Below are 22,032 nucleotides of genomic sequence, written 5' to 3' on the forward strand. Positions count from 1 at the left end.
TGCAACATGATAAAACTGAACTTATGAGACAAATGAGAATTCTGGAAAATGAGTTGGCTACTGCAAATCAACACAAAGAGAAATTCAAGAAAAGTTCAGAGGAACTTGATGATATGTTGAAAAGTCAGAAACCTAATGAAGATACAAATGGACTTGGATTTGAAGCTGGTGAAAGTTCCGGTACTACAAACAATCATGATCACAGTAAACCGGTAAGACAACCTAATGCTTACAAATTTAATGGGAAATGCTTTAACTGTAACAAGTATAGTCATAGAGCAAATCAATGTAGATCTAGAAATAATCAGAACATTAATACACCCACTGGTCAATGTTCCAAATGCAACAAAGTTGGTCATAAATTAGAAAACTGCAGAATGAATGTCAGATGTTATGTTTGTGGAAGATTTGGGCACTTATCTAATCAATGCAGAACACAAACCGACATAGGATATGGAAAGGCTATTCAGAAGAATAATGTGACTTGTTATGGTTGTAACAAAATTGGACATATTGCAAAATTTTGTAGAAGCAAGACTTCACTGGCAAATAATAAAGGACCCAGTTTGAAAGGCAAAGAAAAGGTTGATGAGGTAAAGCAAGAATTTTCAAAATAATGGATTAGAAAGACAGATCAGAATGTTGATGAGACTATTCCTTCACTGGTAGAGAAAAGTATTACTCTACCGACAGGAGATTCTTCATCCCACTGAGAAGTAACCCTATGGGGGTATTGCAGCACATTGAATATCATGCAGTTTACCCTCGGTCGATGGTGAGAAGATTGATTTCTTCTTTACTGGTAGATGTGTTAAGTTTTCACTTAACCGACGAGCATTTAATGCGGTTGTTGAAAGAAAAGTCATTATAAATCATCGATTTTCCCTCTATTTTGATTCACCGAGCATTCAAATTAGCAGAGAGCACGAAATCTGAGTGAAAGCATTCAAGGCAAAGGTGTGAAGCGATTTATTTCAAGCATTCAGACATTATCAGGGAGCTTAAGGTATTTTTCAAATGGCTCCCTCTTCTACTCCCGAATTTATTGTAAACCCTACTGTTGTGGAAAATATAAAACGCCCAAGGCCCATATTCAAAATTATTCCCGAGATAGCTAAGCAAGATGAATCCATAGGCGTATTTTCAAAGATTCCTAAAGGTGTAGCTTATGCTGAAGACCCTAGGATATATATTCACTGCAATATTGAAGAATTAGGTTCTGAGGAAATGTGAAAGATGTTTAAAACCGTAATTTGTGATGTAAATGGCAATGTCAAACCTGAGCACAAGGTTATTGAGACTTTAGGTTTTGTGGAAATCTTGAACATCCCTGAATTTCTGAAGGAAGTTGTGAGAATTGTCATAAGTAGGGAACATGGAGAATTTCTTTGGTTAGATTCAGTCTGCAAATTCACCCGGCAAGCAATTAGGGCAGTGACAAGTTTACCCTCAACCTGCAGCAGACTAGACAAAACTAAGAAGGTTCCTAATAACAAAGTCCTGACCTTAACTAGAGCAACATCTGATAGTAGATCTCTGAGAGTGAATGACATCAAGGACATTAATGTGAGATTCATAAGTATGATTTTAGGTTACAAGACTACACATGCAAACAAACTTAATTCAGTTTCTAGTCTTTGCATTAATAGTGCTTATGAAATGGTCAATAATGATGCAAAAATAGATGTGTGTGAATGGATGAAGGATGAACTAATTGATAACTTGAAGAAGATAAAAGGTGATAAGAAAGGGACATTTTGTTTTGGCAATCTCTTAGTATGCCTTATGTTGTATTTCACAAAGGAAATTCCCAGTATTGGACATAAAGACTTTGAATATGACATACCGGTAGGCAAAAAATTGCGAGAAGCTTTCACCGGCATGGGTACTACTAAGGAAAACAACATAACTGAATATTTCAAAGCTTTCCAAACCAAAATGAAAACTAGACTACCACAGAGTGCAGTAGATAAATATGATAAGGAAATCTGTTTTGTAATTAAGAAAGATGAAACATGGATGAAATTTGTATTACCTAGAACTGTATGGGTAACAGAAATGGGTTATGAGGTAGATATCAACATTGTTGAAACTTATGCTAAAGCTTTGTTAGATGCACCTAGAGAACCATCAGAAGAAGTTTTTGGTAGTGTTGAAACAATTGAAAGTGGTGTACAAACAATGAAACAAAGGAAGAGAAGAGAAAAGTATATAAGAGATGCTTCTAAACAGGTAGAGGAAATAAAAGAAAATGTTATGAACCTTACTGGTATAAGGGCAAGTGAACTGGAAGGACTACAACCGGAGGCACACATTTCACCGGTTGGCACATCATTTGATAGTGAGATACCTACAAAATTCAAGAGAGTTGATAGGAAGAGAAAACCCTTACCGGTACCCTCTCCTTCACCCAAGAAAACAAGAACCTTGAGAAAGAAACAAAAAATAGTAAGGCAACCGACAAAGAAACTTACACCCAAGAAGAAACAGAAACAGGTTATACCTCCTTTAGATAATTTGCTGAATGAAATAACTGATGACATCAATTTGGCTAATGTGAGCAAATTGTACAATATATTCACTGATTCAGAAAAGGAAAGTATTGAAAATAGTATAATTCTACATCTGGACATATACAAGAAAGTGTTAATTGAAGTTGTAGATGACTTACCAAATGATCTGTATAGAAGGTTAGATGCAAAGAGGATTGCAGTAATGGAGTTAGACAAGAAACTTAAAATTGAAAAACTTCTAGTTGTACATCCATTTAACTCTAAAGAGGAAATTGATGACTTAATTTGTGAGGCTAACAGATTAGTTTTTGCTAGTGGTCACCGACAAGTGAGCTTAATGGCTAGTAGAGTTAATGAAATTGCAAAGGAAACAACTGATAAATGGGATCTTTTTTGTAGAAAAAGAAAAACAAGAAGAATTGAACAGGTCAAAGAAAACATTTAAGGTATATCAGAAAGATAAGGACAAAGGGAAAGGTTAAGTTGGTGGAATACCAAACATCAAAATAACTGACAACTTACCACCACCCTTGGATACTACACCGGTACATACTGTTGATACACCAGACACTGATAGTGTAGGTACAACACATGATGACACTAACCTTGAATCATAAATTCTATTCACCATGAACATTGATACTCAGGAAGTGAACAGTTGTGGATAAGGATAATATAGAGGTAAAGAATGATATTACTGATAGTGGAAACATTGCTGAGCAACTGACAGAGAATGTTGAGGTTGAAATTCAAACAAAGAAAATAGAGGATACACTACAAGCTGATCAACCTTTGGACAATGGAATGAATACTGGTAGCATAGATGCTGGCACTGTGAAAATGGTATAGATAGAGATACTGGTAGCTGAGAACACAGAGAAACCCACAGAGAAACCCACAGAGGTACATGTACATATTGAGATAGTGAAACCGGTACTCATTGAGAAACCCAAACCATTACAGGTTGAAACACAAACTCAGACTGATACACCGAAGGTTGATACAAGAAAATTGGTAACTAATGTTGGAAGCACTGAGGTAATCAAGGCAGTTGGTTAGACATCCGGTACTTCTTTAAGTGAATTCAGGCCTACCAATGTGACAGAGGTACTCCTGGACTCTATCAAGAAGATAACTGACTGTAATGCATTGGCTTATAAAGCAATTGATGATACATTACCTATTCTTAAGATGATTGCACCAAAATGTAATATAGATCATGTAAAGGATTCCTTAGGTCAGTTGGACACATTGTCTAAATTTATTGCTGGAAATATAATAACAGTTGATAAGGTGAATGAGGATACATTCAAAGAGAAAATGGAAAAAGAAAAGGAAAAATTCTTTGAGGATACAATAAAGAAGTGCACTGAACGTATCAACACACTTTTATCGGCATTGAATACAACAATTTTGGAATATAAGGAACTGTACAGAGAAACATGCAAGCCACATCTATTGACAAAGGACATTGAAAAGGAAATAAGCAGAGTACAGAAGGAGATAGATGATATAGCTGATAACATTATTGGTTCATCCGAACCTATATCAGTTATTGAGCAAGAAATAATAGGATTTGAGGAAAAGTTGGAGAAGTTTGAGAAGGAAAAAGCAAGGATCAAAGCAAATGCCAGAGAGCTTAAGCATAAACTTAGTCCTAAATTGGATAACCTTATCTCTCTGAGAAACGAGATATCTAAGGCATTACTTCAAGGGGAAAGATCACTAGAGGAGCATATGCATCATCTCACCGGCACGATCCAACAAATTGAGGCAACTATGAATGATAGAAATAGATTCATGCAGAGTTTAAATTTGGTTTTGGCTGACATATTTCAGATTGTAACCAACCGGTTACAAACCTTAAGGTGAAATTTTTGAACTCGTTTGACAATTTTTGACAACCTTTGTCATTGATGTCAAAGGGGGAGTAGTGGACAGAGAAAAATGGCTATTCAAAGGAGATCATCTGCTCAGGGGGAGCACATATTTTTGGTAACTTTTTGGACTTCACTTTTTTGAAATAGTTTTTGGATTTTTCTCATGAGTGTTGCTATCAATGCCAAAGGGGGAGGTTGTTGGAATTTTACACTCTAATGAGAAATGATGGTGTTGTCATTGATGGCAACCATCTGATAACCTATTGACATTCATCTGGTAAAGCCACCGGTAGGCATCAGCACTGACATAGACATCTACATACACCGACAATGGCTATAATGCATACTAGCTCCCCAGCCGACATGAATAAACTTTTGTTTATTGTATATAATGTAATTATCTTTTGTAAAGCTGACATGGCATATTATAAAAGACTCATATATATGTATGAGATCTTATAGGTCATTTTAAAAAAAAGTAAGAAGAATGGTAGAAGGACAGCATGAATGAATAATATTTTTGTATAAGGAGATATAAGTTGACAACAAAGGTTTTTAGTTATAGTATGAGCTTAAACCGGTACTGAACCTGGCATAGTTGATGTTGATTTGAAGCAGTACATTGTATTGGATTTTCATAATCCATTTTGTAAGTCAGTGAGACTTCTATCTTGTAAATTGAGTAGTGAGCTCTAGGCAGTTGGCCTTCCTGCATGTGCAGGCCCCTCATTGTAAGCAATATTTATTCATTGGCTAGTGAGTGAATATCGTGGGTCACAAATCCCAGCGAGGTTTTTCCCACACCGGGTTTTCTCATTAAACATCTTGTGTTATGGTGTGTTTTCTATGTTGTCTTTATTGTTCTTGTTTACTGCATTAATTCTTATTTACCGGTACACTGTTTTGGAATGCAAAATACTTAATAAGGTTAAATATTCTATTAACCGGTTAGATACTGATTCACCCCCCCTCTCAGTATCTTTGAGACTATCATTAATCCTAACAGAAGGATGTTATCGATCTACCTAATATTGGTTTTCTATCCACAATAAAACCTCTTTCCATCTATTTCCTTCAAGCATAATAAATTAGGTCCTATTTATAACTGGGGGTAGATCCCAAACCTAATGATGGAAGTGAAAACTTGGTATTGCATGTTTTGAGAAGCATTGTCTTTTCATTCCTTCCTTCCACACACAATCAACAATAAAAGATCAGTTGCATCACTAGTCCACAATAGTTTCTATTGTTCACCACAATAAAGTATCAATTTCATGGAGTAAGTTAGTTTCAAATAAGACACAAGTAGTAGCGAGTTTTCAACAAATCAATTTTTTGATAGACTTTGACAACAATAGGGTTTTTCAACATTATTTGTCCATTATCAGGATGACAGTATTGTGACTAGATCAAACATATTAACATATGTGGAAAGATACACTTATAACTTGAGGATTTTAGTTTATGTTGGTGTCAAGTATTTGATTTTCTTTTGATTTTATCTTTTGTGGTAACATGTCTTTTAACTTTTATGGGATGTCTTTGACTACATATTTTATCTCTAGGATGTCTTTGACTAGAAAGGAAAAGATGGGGTATGTTCACCTATTTTCTATTTGTGGATTGTCTCTTAGTAATAATATGGCTCATCTAAGGATATGAGGATATTGTGGGTCTAGTGTTAACTGGGGCATTCCTTGTTTGCAACTGCTTGATTTCCATGCAAATGATACAATGACTATCTAGGTCAAACCTATATCTAGATGGTCACAATACATTTGTTATAATAAGATCAATTATAATAATAACACAAGAAGCTCATTCATCTCCATATATTATACCTTCCATTCCCTTTTTTTGTGTGTCCTCCATCGTCATTCCCAGAGTCTGTGTAATCCGATATCATATGACTGAGTATCATGACACACCAATTTTTTTTGCATTTCATGTAGTATCCATCTGCATCATCATATGTTACTTCACATCATGCATTGATGGAAATAGGATAGACAACTAAGATGGGGGGGGGGGGGGGTGAATCAATTGTCACAAAAATTGACACTCCTTAAACTTATTCTTAGATTTGATAATTAAACATAAAAGCATAAATCAACAACACATCATAAACACACATAATACCAAGATTTTTGTACGTAGAAAACCCTATTAGGGGAAAAACCAGGGTGGGGATACACCCACAATGTAGGTATAATCTATTATAAGTATTACAATGGGGAATAAACATACATTTAGGCACACTTCCTAGAGCTCACTTCTCAAAATAAAAAGGCTTACTACCTAGGGAAGGCTCACTGCTTGTACAAACAATCATTGATCACTTCCAAAAATTATGAACTAAGAGATAGTATCTCTTTAATGCCTGATTTAGCTCCATTGAAGCACAAATTTTTTTTATTCTTCACACTTCTTCTCTTCCTTCAAAATATGTATACATTCAGTGCACATACATACTCACACTCATCCACACACCACATTGGAATACAAAATTATTAAAATGACTTATAAAAAACCTTATTGCAATCATTTATACATGAAATCAACCTTGGAGAAATCATTAAGGTCGACTCAACACTACCACCTAATTACAAAAATACAACCATAATCAATACAATATTACATGTGGACCAAGAAATGTTGGTCAAGACATAGCACAGACCCAAATCTTTCACCTCAAACACGTTACACCTCCAAGAATTTTGCCTCAAACATCCATAACACATTACAAGCATCCGGTCGGCCAAGAACATGAAGAACACCAATGTACCAAAGAAAAACATCAATTACGAGATCAACGATCAATTTTGAATACCGACACAAAAGGCATACAATCCAAAGGCATCCACAAGCATCATGAATTACCATAGTAACATCCACACCAACACAAATTACTAGAATCACCAACATCTTCATACCGAACCTTAAGAAAACTAATTGCAAAGACTGCCAACCTTGAAAAATCACGTGTGGACCTCCGAACAACAAACCACCTAAATTGAGGACACACACCAATGTCGCAAACATACCTCCGAATATGCAAAACAAGATATTACAATGTGGAGCAATGCAGATCAAAATATTGTCACTTTGTCATCACTATACAACTGAAAAACCAACAACACAGATACCCATAACTCAATCAAATCTCTATGCGAATCTCTAAAAATTGAATTGAATCAACTACAAACAACCCTCTACAAACCCTTTAATCCACAAACTCCGATCTTCATCATACTTAATACACTAAACAAACTAACTCACTTTTCAACTTCACTGCACACTATCACATACAGAGAAATATGTTGACATCAATGACAACAAATCTCTCAAATATCTCTCAAGCATATATTTGCAACATTGTTCCAACAATATCCCCCTTTGGCATTGATTGCAACATATGATGTGAAAAAAAACTAACACAATCAATGACAAAGAAAGAAGAGAAAAAATCAACAGCTCCCCCTTACACTTTGCACACTACTCTTCTCATTTATTTTTTATCTCTTCATAGTTTTTCACATGACTCTCTCCCCCTTTGACATCAATGGAAAAGGTAGATATTTTCAATTAAACCACAAAACTACCTCATAAAACTGACTACTCCCCTTGAGTAGCAACCACTAATCATCAATCTAGATCACAATATATGACTATGAAATGCATCGAACTGATGCATACCAATGCATCTTAATTATGATCAGGAGGAGCAATCACCCCTAACTTACCTTTGAGATACTCAAAAGTATCCTTAGGCAAAGGATTCATGAATATGTCTGCAATTTGTTCCTTAGTATACACATACTCCAATCTGACTTCCTTCTCATTTACCTTTTCTCTCAAAAAGTGAAACTTGATGGATATATGTTGAGTCTTAGAATAGAACACTGGATTCTTAAAAATGTTAATTTCACTTGAATTGTCACAGTAGATAGAAATAGGCTCATCATACACTGCTTTGATATCCTTCAACATCTGCTTCATCCATACCACCTGAGTACCATTGTTTGTTGCAACAATATACTTTGTCTCTATAGTAGATAGAGAAATAGAATTTTGTTTTTTGCTCAACCATGAAACTAATCTTTTCCCAAGAAAAATTCACCACCACTAGTACTCTTCCTATCATCCACATATCCTTCCCAATCAACATTAGAAAAAACACTCAAAGTAAAATCATCATAGTTAGGATACCACAGGCCAAAATAAACCGTTCCTTTCAAATATCTAAAAAATTCTTTTGATAGCTACAACATGAGGTTCCTTAGGATCAACTTGAAATATAGCAACAAGACAAATTACATTCATGATATCAGGTCTGGTCTGAGTCAAATAGAGCAATCCACCAATCATAGATCTGTATCTAGTCTAATTTTCCTTAGGGGAATTATTATCTTTAGTCAACTTACATCCAGTCATCATAGGAGTACGAACCGGCTTTGAATCTTCCATACCAATCTTCTTCAACAACTCTTTTACATACTTGGACTAAGATATAAATATTTCTTTATCTGACTGTATGATTTGCAAACCCAAAAAGAATTTCATCTCTCCAATCATAGACATTTCAAATTCATTCTTCATTTCATTAGCAAACTTTTTGCACAAACTATCATTCCCTCCAAAGCTAATATTATCGACAAAAACTTCAACAATCAAAATATTATCATGATCACACTTGAAGTACAAATTACTATTAGCAGTACCTTTGTTAAATCCTAGCTTCAGTAGATACTTATCCAATCTAGCATACCATGCTCTTGGGGTTTGCTTCAATCCATACAAAGCTTTCTTCAACTAGAAAACCATATCTCCTTGATTAGACAATTAAAATCAATCCGGTTGCTCAATGTACACCTCTTCTTCCAATTCACCATTCAAGAATGATGACTTGCATCCATCCGATAGACTTTGAAATCCTTGTAAGCAACAAAAGCAAGAAACAATCTTACAACTTCAACTCTTACCACAAGGGCAGAAGTTTCTTCAAAATCAATTCCTTCCATTTGTGAATATCCTTTACAAACAAGTCTTTCTTTGTATCTAACAACTTCACCTTGCTTATTCAATTTATTCTAGAAGACCCATTTGGTATCCCATGTATTATTCTTTTCAATTTTCATCAATTCTTCTTCCATTTCTTTTACCCAATGTTCATCTTTATTTCTTTGTATCTAACAACTTCACCTTGCTCATTCAATTTGTTCTAATAGACCCATTTGGTTCCAATTACATCTTTTTTCCTTAGGTCTGGGAACAAGATCCCATGTATTATTCTTTTCAATTTGCATCAATTCTTCTTCCATTTCTTTTACCCAATGTTCATCTTTACATGCTTCATTTACATCCTTAGGTTCAATCTTTGAAATCAAACAATACTCAAATTGATCTTTAACAATTCTTCTTCTTGTTTGAACACTTTTATTTCTATCTCATATGATCTAATTTTTAGAGTGATTCAACCTTACATACCTGGGAGTCTTAGGATTTTCTTTAATCTTAGACTCTTGTGTTCTTACTTCAACACTTGCACTAGTTCCTTCTCCTTGAGGCACTGGATTCTTTGGAATTATCTTGACTTGATTCTGGGTTTGAGGTTGCTTCCCATTGTTTGTACTATCACTCTGATCATCTGAATCATATCTGCGAGATCTGGATCATCTCTCATTTCTTTCATCAACTCCGACATTTTAACTCTCAACTATCTTCCTCGGTCTCTTATTATAACACCGGTAGGCCTTAATTTTGGTAGAATAACCAAGAAATATTCCTTCATCATATCTAGCATCAAACTTTCCTATATCTTCATCCTTCTTGATATGAAATTTACTTCCAATTTTTTTGAAATATTTAATAGTAGGAGCATGACTAAACCATAAATCATAAGGAGTCTTACTAGTATCACTTCTAATATGCACTTGGTTAAGAGTGTAAACAACAATACTCAACTTCTCTCCAATAGAAATGTGGAAAATCCCCCCCCAACATCATTGTCCTGATAGTTTATTGAATGGTTTTGTTCTTCCTTTCAACAATTCCATTTTGCTAAGGGGTTCTTGAAGCAAACAACTGTCTTATTATCCTATGTTCTTCACAAAATGCATTGAGCTAACCAAAAGTGAATTCACCACCTCTGTCAGATCTCAAACACTTTAGCTTCAAACTTGTCTCTGTCTCAACCATAGTCTTGAAAATATTGAACTTGTCTAGAGCATCAAACTTCTCCCTCAAGAAAGTAACCCACATCATCCTAGAATAATCATCAATCAACAACATGAAATATTTTTCTCCCTGCAAACTTCTGAATCTAGAACGCCCACACAAATCAGTATGCACAAGATCCAATAATCCACTTGAACAATGCTTCTTACTTCTGAAAGTAACTTTGTTTTGTTTCCCTAACTAACATTCCTTGCACATAGTGTTAGCAGGTTTCATCAACCTATGAAGATCTCTCACAACCTGAGTAGAAATTATCTTAACAATGTTATCAAAATTAACATGACACATTATTCTATGCCACAACCAACTTTCATCAACCCGAGTAATCAAACATCTTTTACCAGCACTATTTAAATGAAAGATATTACGTTTAGTCTTTGTACTTGATGCAATCTCAATTTTGAAACTACCCAAGATTCTACACTTGTGATTCCTAAATTGAAGATCATATCCCTTATCAACCATCTATCCAACACTCAAGAGATTATGCTTTAGACTTTGAACATACAAGATATCATCAGTATTGTGCTTACCATCAAGATAAATGGATCCTCTGTCGCAAATTATATCGACTTTATCATTACCAAACTTCACAATGCCACCTTCATACTTTTGCAAACTCATAAACTTACTCTTATCACCTATCATATGGTGAGAGCATCTATTGTCAATCACCTATTCATCTTTCTCTTCAACTTGTGTAGCCAAAGCTCTTTCCACATTCATGCAGCTAGTAGAGTTAGTAGGCATGGGGTCATCTTCCTTGATAGCAATAAACACCTATTAATTGTTAATTGTATCTCTTTTATCAGATTCATCATCTATCACACCTTCATCAGCAACATAATAACATCTCTTCTAAAATTTAGGTCTGTTAGGTTTTGACTTAGGAACTCTTTCCAGACACCTTGAGGCAAAATGACCTATCTTAATGCAAGAAAAACATTTAAGAGACAATTTTCCTTCATACTTACCGGCTCCTTTGGGTAATCTCTTGGCAATTAGGGCTTCAATCTCATCAAGTTATCACTCTTCATCTTCAATTTCCTTCCTCTCCTTCTCCTATCTAGACATCTCCCTTGAAGAACTTTCTCCCAGATCATATCTCTACTTATCCTTTCTAGAAACCTTGAATGCAGATTCTACCTTAGGAAGAGAATCACCAAACTCACTCATCTCAAAGGTTGAAATCTTACCAATCAACATGTCCTTGGTTAAATATGTCATAATTCTGATCTCGTCAATAGAAACAACTTTAAACTTGTAGGATGCAGGTAAAGATCTAAGCACTTTATCAACAATCTTTGATTCTTCCAACTTCCCCCTGACACATCTAATATTGTACACAAGTTCATTCACCTTCTTCATGTAATAAGTGATTTTCTCATCTTTTCTCAACCTTAACATCTCATATTTTCCCTTTAGGCTCTTCAACTTGGAAATATTCACATAACTTTCACCTTCATACAAGGTTTCCAACTTCTTCCAGATCTCATGACCAGTCTGCAATTCCATAACATTTGTCATCTCGGAGTCAGTCAGAGCACTCAATAATGCTTCCTTAGCCCCAATATTATATTTAATACTTTTTATCTCATCCAAAGTTGAAGGACCATTCACAAGAATGGTATAATTGCTTTTAGTAATATCCCAATAAGGTTCACCAATGCATCTCACATGACACTTCATGTGATTCTTCTAAAGAGAGTAGTTGGTACCATCAAATCTCGGACTGTCCTTCTTGTAAGTTGTCATCTCAGATCACCTAAAGTGATTAAGCTTCTTTAGAGGAACCTACTCTGATACCAATTGATGAAAATAGGGCAGACAACTGAGGGGGGGTGAATTAGTTGTCACAAAAACTCACACTTGTTAAACTTATTCTCAGATCTGATAATTAAACATAAAAGCATAAATCAACAACACATCATAAACACACATAACACCAAGATTTTTGTACATGGAAAACCCTGTTAGGGGAAAAAATAGGGTGGGGATACACCCATAATAGAGTTATACTTTGTTATAAGTATTACAATGGGGAGTTCACATGCATTCAGGCACACTGCCTAGAGCTCACTACTCAAAATAAAAAAAAGATTTATTGCCCAGGGAAGGCTCACTACATGTACAAATAATCACATATCAGTTTCAAAAATTATGAATTGAGAAATAACATCTCCTTAATGCCTGGTTTAGTTCCATTGAAGCACAAAATAAATTTCTTCTTCACACTTCTTCTCTGCCTTCAAAAGATGTACACATTCAGTGCATATATATACTCACACTCATCCACACACCACACTCGAATATAAAATTATTGCAATCATTTATACATGACATCAACCTTGGAGAAATAATCAAGGTCGACTCAACACTCACCACCTAATTGCAAAAAATACAACCATACTCAATAAAATATTACATGTGGACCAAAAAATGTCGATCAAGACATAGTAAAAACCCAAATCTTTCACCTTGAACACGTTACACCTCCAAGAATTTTGCCTCGAACATCCACAGCACATTACAAGCATCCAATCGACCAAGAACATGAAGAACACTAATGTACCAAAGAAAAATATCAATTATGAGCTCAACAATGAATGCAGACCACCAACACAAAAGGCACATGATTATGAGAAATCCACAAGCATCATGAATTACCATAGTGACATCTGCACCAACACAAATTACTAGAATCACGAGCATCTTCATAACCAAACCTCAGGAACACGAACTGCAATGACTGTCAACCTTGAAAAATCACTTGCGAACCTCCAAACCACAAACTACCTGAATTGAGGACACACGCCAATGTCCCAAACGTACCTCCAAATTTGCAGAAGAAGATACTACAATTCAGAGAAATGAAGATCAAAATATTATCACTTTGTCACCACTGAACAACTGAAAAACTAGGCACAACACAAATACCCATAACTCAATCAAATCTTCAAGCAGACCTCTAAAAGTTGAACTAAATCAACTACAAACAACCCTCTACAAACCCTTTAATCCACAAACTCTGAGCTTCATCATACTTACTATGCTAAATAAACTAACTCACCGAAATTCACTGCATCACTGTCATAGACAGAGAAATATGTTGACATCAATGACAAAACATCTCTCAAATATCTCTCAAGCATATATTTACAACATTCTTCCAACAATGCATATGCTAACATAGAAACAATTATTGCATATATCTTGCATATCAATAGATTAATTGCATATATCATATTGTAAGATCACATCCTGCACACACCATTGGTTAAGACAATATATAAGCATAATGGACATACATGCATTTATCATATATCATTATAGTATAGAATAAGTGGACCGCCATAAATAGGAATATTACATCATCAACGTGTATGATATAACCATATAGAATCATAAAATGCATGTAAGTACATTGATGACATTGCATCATAGATCATATCAAAACATCACATAGAAGAACACCATCATACATAGCATAAGCATATAGAAAATAAAATGCATTTAATCATAGACATATAAGCATCATAGGAGTATTATAAATAAAATTCATCATCATAATAGACATCATAAAAATATAGAATCATATATAATAAATTCATCACATAAGAACATACACATATAATCACTATCAAGTAGGTTATATCTCACATATATATTAAAAAATAATGTGTCATGATACAATGATGTAAAAAAATAACATGACTACAAATTCACTTGAAGGTGTCAACATCATCGTACAAAATCAATTGATTCAATTCTAGTACAGCAAAAGACCCGAGAGAGCTATGATGAACTCTTTCCCTCGGAGCTAGTAGGCCTGAATAGAATCTGAGCTCCGGAAGGCCCAACCCCTAGATCATGTCACTATCTCCCTCCTATTGACCCTGCTGGTGGTGGTGGTCCCATCAGTCCACCACTAAAAGGCCTCTATCTATCCCTCCCTATGGTAGTGGTCTTTGACTCCTATCGATAGCTCCTTGCCTTGAGGTGTGGAGGAATTGTAGCCTCATACATGTTCCTCCAGTAACTAATCTCTCCTCTAGCCCTGAGACATTTGGCATAGCCGAATCCTATATCATCTTATTGCATGGACCTCATTGTCTGAATGGCCTCCTCGACAACTATGTATCACTTGATAGCCTTATCTCACTCATCCCTGGCCTCTTCCAGCTGTCTCCTCAGTCTAGCTACCTCCCTCTCCAAATCATCAATCTCATCTACCTATCCCTGTGCTAGCTCTTTAAGATAAGCCAACTCATCCTCCTCATCACCTCCACCTACAACCTCTACTCTCTCCTCATCCATCCTCTCCTATCATGGGTAATCCTGAATTTGTCCCTATCCCTATATGGCAACCTGTGTTGACTATCCCCCTCTCCCTCTGAGTGGCCTCAGTGGTCTACCTGCTCTATCTTGTCCATCCCCTCCTCGACCTCCATCTCCTCCTCTCCAAATTACATCATCTCCTACTTCCCTCCTCCCTTGTACCACTCTCCTTGCTCCCCCTCTTCTCCACCTCCTCTATCTAGGTCCTCCATCCTCATCATCATCCTCATCATCCATTCTTGGTACTGGATCTCCTAGTGTTGTAATGTGTGGGAATGTATGTGCTCTAAAATAAGCCTCATAATCAGGTGTAATACCCACATCCACCACATCTCTCATAAGGTCCCAAGGCATAGCCACAAGTGACTAAAACTCTGCAACTACAATATCATATGATAGAACTAATCCCCAATGCACCTACTCATGAATAGTGCAAGAAAACTCTCTAGAACCCCTTGACATTTGTTGTGTCTTGTTGAACTATCTAGATACTTGGTCTAGTATATGTCTATCCAAGATATAAGGTATCCTCCCTATCAATCATACGGTCCTCAAGAAAAAAGGTAATTTTTTCTCATCCTCTAACCACACCTAGTAGTACAAGTATGGCCTCCATATAACAATATCATTGTCAACTATAACTTTGTGCCAATACTCCATCTTCCCTAATGAAGGTCGAGAAGTGATAAGAGAATAGTAATGAAAGTAGGCTTTCTTATGACCTCTGAATCTGAAACAAATCGATCTAGTCACCCCTATATGCTCATATGCCCAAACCTGTAACAATGTAAGCCCACATCCAAGACTAGAAATGTCGTGCAACTGTTCAAGTACACGAAATGATGTAACTCATGATATAGGTGTGCAAGTACACAAGGACCCCATGCAAACCTTGTTCTCTCTATCATCAACATCTCTAGTGCCTTACCCCATCTAGTAGCCAAGTTGTGAGTCATCTTGTCGGGACATAAGAACCTACTAATAATTCCACTGACCACCGCTGCTTGCACATGTCCACTCCTAAACATAACCTCCCAACTGAGGTATCCTTCTCTGATCTCCAAATATGGATCCTTAAACATTTTCCACAGAGAGTCTACATCCCCATCTCAATCATAGATGACCATCTCCCTTGTGATATGTATCCTCAGAATCTTGTAAATATCCTCAAGAGTTATTGGCATCTCGCCAATCGACAAATAAAATGAGAAAGTCTAAGAGTGCCATCTCTCTGCAAGAGCAGTTAGTGGTCACGTGTTCACTCGAATCTCAGGCATGAACATGATATGTTGTAATCCCAGAGTTTCTATCATTGTATGTTTATCCTCACTCATATCTGGTCATAGCCTCTATTTCATAGGGAATATCTCTCATGACTCCAATGGAGATAAATACTCTTGTAATCATTAACAACCCAATCGCATCAATCTTAGTAGTACTTATGTTTATGACATGGTGCTTCTTACCTTATCCTATCCTAGCCTTGCGGTATGAATGTTTATCACATGGTACTACTCATCAGGCTCTATCCCTATTGTGCTTATGTCTATCACAAGGCATTACTCCTATTAGTGTATATGTTTATCACATTGCACTCAATCTTAATCCTATCTTGCTAGAGCACTTGCTATATTTTATCAATCTGATGACTTATTCTAGAATTTCTTAGCATCCTACACCTCACTAGGATAACTTGTCATAGTCTATCATTTTGACAATTTTCCCAATTGGTTGTACATGTTTATCACATTGCTGTTGATTATTTCCCTAATTTTATCCTATCCTCGCTGAGGCACCTCTCTGAGTTTATCATCTTGACAATTTATCCAATGGATAACACATGTTTATCACAAAACTATTAATTTTTTCCTATTTTTATATATATGTGATAAGGCATTGCCTATACATGCTATCACTACACGTACACAACTTTATCCAACACATATATAGTTTCACACACATACGCGTCACTGCTATACCTAGACATGACTTTGCAGATATATATGCAACATTAAACACATACATTATTACAAACTTATACATGCACCTATCTATCCTATACACGTCTTCGTGTCACACATGTCGCCTAACCTAGCACATACACGCTCAAAACCTAAAAAATCTACTTTTGCATTTGTATTTTACCTAAGATTATAGCCTAATAAATGCATAAACAACAAGCAAGTTTGAGGTACATAGTGGCTTGCCCATGTCTGCAGGTCACTCAATCAATTAGATTCAATGAAAGTAGTGTAATATGATTGCCATGACTCTCTAACTGTTGACTGCTCTCCTGATTTCTCTAGATGCTCTATGCTTTGGTCTCTCAAATTCTATGGATGCAAATGAGGATTTTTCTCCTTGTGACTGATATATATAGGCTATGGAACCCTAATTGGCCGTGCTCACCTCCTGGTACCTTTTTTTCCCTACCCATTGATTCTTTTTTGTTTCAATTTTCACACACTTGACCCTGTTGTCTTATCCTTATCCCTTATAGCAGTTCTTTCTTTTCAAGAGATTGTTTGCAATTTTTTTGTGAAATTTTTTCACCTAGTCTATGAAGGGGGCATATTACTCTCATACTGGGGGCAGAAGTTGTATCATTTAATCTTATATTTTCTTTGAGCAAACATGACAAGCTACATTATCTCAAAGAGGGGCAAAATGTAGACAGCTAAAAAATGTCCTAGCCTAATTATTTTATCCCAAGCCTTCTATTAATTAAATAGAATTTATTTATTTTAATTAATTTATTACTCCTTTTCTAGCCTTTCCCTATTTAAATAAATATTTTAATTTATTTAAATGATCGTTTCCCTAAATTCAATTAATATTTTATTTATTTAATTGGTCTCACTTCTATTAATTAAATAGATTTTAATTTATTTAATTAATTCATTAGTTTTTTCCCAACATGACATTTGTCATTCATCTCTTAATTTTCCTTTAACCATCTCTCTAATATTTTCTTATTTTCTATACCTAGTCTTTAATTGTAGCTAGCCATTTATCCTTTCACCTCATAATCCTATCCCTCCATTTTCTAAGGTGTCTTCTATATAAGAGGATGCCTTCTGTTGGTATTATGGATGTGTTGCATTAGTTTTGTCATTGATGTCAACACTTATCCTTCTAGAGATCTATGGTTATGTTGAACCGACACATTGTGTTCACCGACAAGGTCAGTGACTTATGCACAGTCACCAGTATATTGCTCACCGATAGGTTATATTGTTCACCAACACTGAGGATGACTTGTTATCATCTGGAGATCACTTGATTATGTCAAAGATATGGTTTGGATACTTGGTTTTGGTATTTTGGTTAATGGTCTAATCAGGTTGACATATTTGCTGTTACCGACAAATTGGTCAAGGTTATGGATTGGTATGCGTTATCTAATCCAGATCAGCATGGAACGTTATGGAGATGATTTATTGATTGGCTATTGTTGTAAATGTATTGAGCCGACATGATGCATCACATATAGACTTATTTGTAATTGATTTAATTATAATATTCTTAGTGAGCCGACCTACACATTTGGTCTTAGGTTTTGTATATATGTAAGATCTCATTTGAGATGACACATGACACATATGGTATGTAAGGATATGGTATGGTAATGTAACATGGTATGTGTGAATATTGATCTCTGACAAATTGGTCAAGGTTATGGATCGGTATACGTTATCTAATCCAGATCAGCATGGAACGTTATGGAGATGATTTATTGATTGGCTATTGTTGTAAATGTATTGAGCCGACATGATGCATCACATATAGACTTATTTGTAATTGATTTAATTATAATATTCTTAGTGAGCCGACCTACACATTTGGTCTTAGGTTTTGTATATATGTAAGATCTCATTTGAGATGACACATGACACATATGGTATGTAAGGATATGGTATGGTAATGTAACATGGTATGTGCGAATATTGAAGATCATATGATCAGACCATAAGAGAAGGTTCAAGGAAGGTTTGAAGGTGTTTGTTAGAGATTAACCAATACTGAATCCAACATTGGATATGCTATTTTTAGCAGTACATTATTCTAGGATTTAACCATCCTACTGTAGTCATTGCGACTCCCATTTGAGCAGTGTGCTCTAGGCAGTTGGCTTTCCTGCATGTGCAGACCCCATTTGTATACACATGCTATCTGAAGTAGTATCATCTGATTGTGGGTAAAGTTTCCCACCATGGTTTTCCCCTTATAGGGTTTACACGTCAAAATATATGTGTTATGTGATGTGGATGTTGTTTCTCTTTCTGTTTCATGCATTAAGTTTCACCGGTATTGATATTAATTGTTAATCTGTTAACCGACATTAAGTTTGGTTTACCGATATTAAGTATTAAGTTGAAGTAAGTTATAATTGGGTTGAAATTAATTAACAACTGATTCACCCCCCCTCTCAGTTGCCTTCCGGTTCCTAACAATCGGTATCAGAGCTAAGTCCTTTTTTTGCAGAAGCCTAACAGCTTGAGGAGATCTTATGGCAACTAACATTTTTAGGAAGGATAGTCTGAAACTTGATGGAACTAACTATGGTATAAGGAAGATCAGAATGGAGACACATCTGAATTGCATTGGAAGAGACATATGGGAAGTTACAAAGAATGGTTATGTTGGTCCTACTCAGAATCAACCTAATCCACCGACATTGGGGAAGGATCAGGAGAATGATTGCAAAGCAAGAGAAGCACTTTTGAGCGCATTATCAGATCAACAAATCATGGGATTATCAGGCCGATCTACTGCTAAAGCTATTTGGGATAAATTGGAGATATTGAATGAAGGAGATACCGTTGTCAAAATTGCAAAACTAGAATGTTTCAGGGTTAGGTATGAAAATTTAAAAATAGAAGAAGATGAAAGAATTTCTTCTTTTATGGAAAGAGTTAATGAAATTGTTTTAGGAATACAATGTTGTGGAGGATCCTTATGTGAAGATGAAATTTTTTCTAAAGTTTTAAGATCTTTTACACCGGCATACAAAATAAAAGTAACTGCTATTAATGAGTTGAGAATAATGCCTAATACATCAGTATCTAGAGATACCTTGGTTAGAAAACTTTCAGCATTTGAGCTTTAGGAATTTGGTCCTATTGCTACTATTAAGACAGATTTAGCCTTCATAGCATCATCATCTACAATATCATCATCATCATCTGAAAAATCTGATTGGAAATCACTTTATGCAAAAGAACTTGAAGATATCAGAAGCGGAAATGAAGAACTGGAAGAACTTAAAGCATTGTTTGCAACAAAAATGCCTAAAGGTCCAGTTGGAAGTAAGTATGAAGGTAAAGCACCATTTAAATGTTTTAATTGCAATAAAGCTGGTCATATGGCATCTAAATGTCCTGATAGACATGCAAGATTGAGAGAGGAAGCTAAAAGAACATATAAGCCTAACCCTGAATATCAAAGATACATATTTAAGAAGAATAGAGACAAATATTGTTACTATGTTGATGAAAGAGTAATAGATGATTCTAGTGAAGAACCGATAGACAATGGATGGGATTTTGTTGCAATAAAATAAGATCAATCGACACCTATTGTTCCACCAGTAGAGCAGGCCCTGGCAGCTAAAATTGAAGAAAAGGATGAATGGATCATAGATTTTGGATGTTCACATCATATGACTAGTGATAAAAGTAAATTCTTATCTTTTCAAGAACACAATGGAGGTCTAGTAAGGTTTGGCGATGATAAAGTTTGTTTAATCAAAGGAAAAGGCACTATATCCTTGGATGGTAAGCACAATACTGACAATGTTTAGTATGTTGAAGGTTTGAAGCATAATCTTTTGAGTGTTGGTCAATTAGATGAAAAGGGATTTCAGTTACAGTTCAAGAGTGGTAAATGCAAAATCAGAAATAGAATTGGATTGGAGATTGCAATTGGTAATCAGACTAAAGGTAATATCTTTCATTTGAACAAAAATGATAAGACATGCTTGATTACACATATTGATGAAAGTTGGTTATGGCATAAGAGACTTTGTCATGTGAATTTTGATTGCATTGTAAAAATCAGTTCAACTAAGGCAGTAAGGGATTTACCTAAGATTGTGAAACCTCATAATCTGGTATGTAAGGAATGTCAAATGGGAAAGCAAGTTAGAACAACTTTTAAGAGTATTTATGAGAAATCCAATAATGTTCTTGATTTAATTCATACTGACTTGTGTGGTCCGACAAGAACAAGAAGTCTACAGGGAGATAGATATTTTATGCTAATTATTAATGATTATTCTAGAATGTGTTGGGTTACTTTTCTCAGGAGAAATCAAAAGCTTTTGGAAAATTCAAATTATTCAAGGCAATGGTAGAAAATAAAACTGGTAAGAAAATCAAAAGTTTGAGATCAGATCAAGGAGGAGAATTTACATCAAAGGAATTTAATACATTATGTGAAGTGAATGGAATCAAAAGACAACTATCAGCACCTCAAACACCTCAACAGAATGGAATTGTGGAAAGGAAGAACAAAACTATTCTTGAAGCAGCTAGAAGCATGATATTGGAAGCAAATATACCTCATGTCTGTTGGAGAGAAGCAATGAATACAATAGTTTACACTTTCAACAGAGTTCACATCAAAGGTGAAACCGGTAAGACCCCTTATGAATTATGGTTTGGTAATACTCCTACTTTTAAGTACTTCAGAATATTTGAAAACAAATGTTATATTAGGAGAGATGAGTATGTTGGCAAATTTGATCCTAGAAGTGATGAAGGAATATTTACTGGTTATTCATATAAGAGAAAGGCATATAGATGTTTTAATAAAAGATTGCAGAAGATCATTGAGAGTGCTAATGTGAAGATAGATGAACACTTTAGAGGAAATTCAAGGTCTATAGATTTTGAACCGGTAGTTGAGATGATCATAAATGAACCAATATAGAGTGTATCGTTACATAATGTGGATCCAATCACATCGACATCATCAGAGAATTCCATAGTGACTAAAGAACAACAACATGTTAATAAACCCAGGTATGTAAGACCGAATCAATTAGAAAATCAGATAATTGG

Source organism: Cryptomeria japonica, chromosome 2, assembly GCF_030272615.1.
Source record: "Cryptomeria japonica chromosome 2, Sugi_1.0, whole genome shotgun sequence".
Classification (NCBI taxonomy): Eukaryota; Viridiplantae; Streptophyta; class Pinopsida; order Cupressales; family Cupressaceae; genus Cryptomeria; species Cryptomeria japonica.